The sequence below is a fragment of the Fragaria vesca genome, linkage group LG5, assembly GCF_000184155.1.
Source record: "Fragaria vesca subsp. vesca linkage group LG5, FraVesHawaii_1.0, whole genome shotgun sequence".
Classification (NCBI taxonomy): Eukaryota; Viridiplantae; Streptophyta; class Magnoliopsida; order Rosales; family Rosaceae; genus Fragaria; species Fragaria vesca.
In genome coordinates, this window is record NC_020495.1 from 24,532,905 (window position 1) to 24,534,492 (window position 1,588).

The following is a 1,588-nucleotide window of genomic DNA, read 5'->3' on the forward strand; positions in this document are numbered from 1 at the left end:
ACCCAGCCAACCTATGGTTAGACATATAATTAGCTATAGGATATTTAGCTTTGGCTTTGATGTCTGGTTCATATTGTTTCTTTGGAATACCCTTGGTAACCCTCTGGGACTTCCTAGTTACAATATTATCTATCCCAGATAATTGGTTTGAATTCAAAGATACCTGAGAAGGGACATTTGCAGCGGATTCTTCGGTTGATGGTGTAGAAAAGGGAAAAATATCCGAAGAGCAAGTGGTCGAATCAGTTGAAAATTGTGGTTCTTGTTGGTTTGCATCAGCCGATCCATGCGCGACACGTGACCCTATCTGCGTGCTTACCTCTTCCAGTCCGGCAATCTCTTATTCGTCAGTCATGCCAACCTCTCTGTGCAAAACATGTGGCACAACTTCACTCCCCAAAATTGGATCAACGTAGACACGTGACCCAAGCTGAAATTGTGGCTCAGCTTCCGCTCCGTTTGGCTTATGACTCGGCTCACTCGGCTCACATTCTATTGCATCAGAGGAGATCCGCTGTTGTTCGACATGTGGCATGCCATCAGCCACTTCGACGCGAGGCCCACTGTTTTTGTCAATGTTGGTATGCTGCTGTACAACGTCGTTTTCATGATTTTTGTTTCCTCCTACTCCAAATCTCGACTCCAATTCTTCTAATTCTTCAAATTCAAATAAATTTCAGGAATTCCCTTCATATGCTCTCTCCCCCTGAAGGGAAGACTCTGATACTCCCCCTGAGTAGTAAGGCTCTGATTCACGAAAAGAAACATCAAGGGATACATGCATAGTGTCTGTAAGAGGATCATAACATCTATAGCCCTTCTGAAAATCTGCATAACCCACAAAGATACACTTCCTTGCACGGGGATCAAGTTTACTCCGTTGTTGTTTTGGAATATGAACATACACTGTACATCCAAATACACGAGGCTCCAAGTTAGGCAACGAAGGAAACGAGAGAAGATTCTGAAGCTGTTGTAGAGGGTTTTCACATTCAATAACCCGAGAAGGGGTACGATTAATGAGGTAGGCAGCAGATGTCACAGCTTCTCCCCAATATTCTATAGGTACATTCATGCCAAACAAAGAGGCACGGACAACTTCAAGCAACTGCCGATTTTTCCTCTCTGCCAATCCATTTTGTTGAGGAGTATAAGTATTTGAAGTCTGATGTCGAATTCCATGTAACTTCATAAACTCTTGCATAGGACCATTAATATATTCTCCGCCATTGTCAGACTGGAAAACTCGAACATCCTGTTGATACTGTGTGGACACCATCTTGTGAAATTCTTTGAATCTAGAATAAACATCACTCTTGTTTTTCAATAGAGACACCCAAGTCGTACGGGTACAATCATCAATAAACGTCACAAAATATCGGGCGCCAGAGAGAGAAGGAATTTCTGCAGGACCCCACACGTCAGAGTGAATCTTCATAAATGGAATAAAACTTTTATTTAGGCTTGGTGAATATGAAATACGGTGGCTCTTGGCTAGTTCACATATGTCGCAATGAAAATCTGAATAGTTGACACCCGAAAATAATTGCGGTTGCAGCTTCTTAAGATAACCGAAGTTTAGATGACC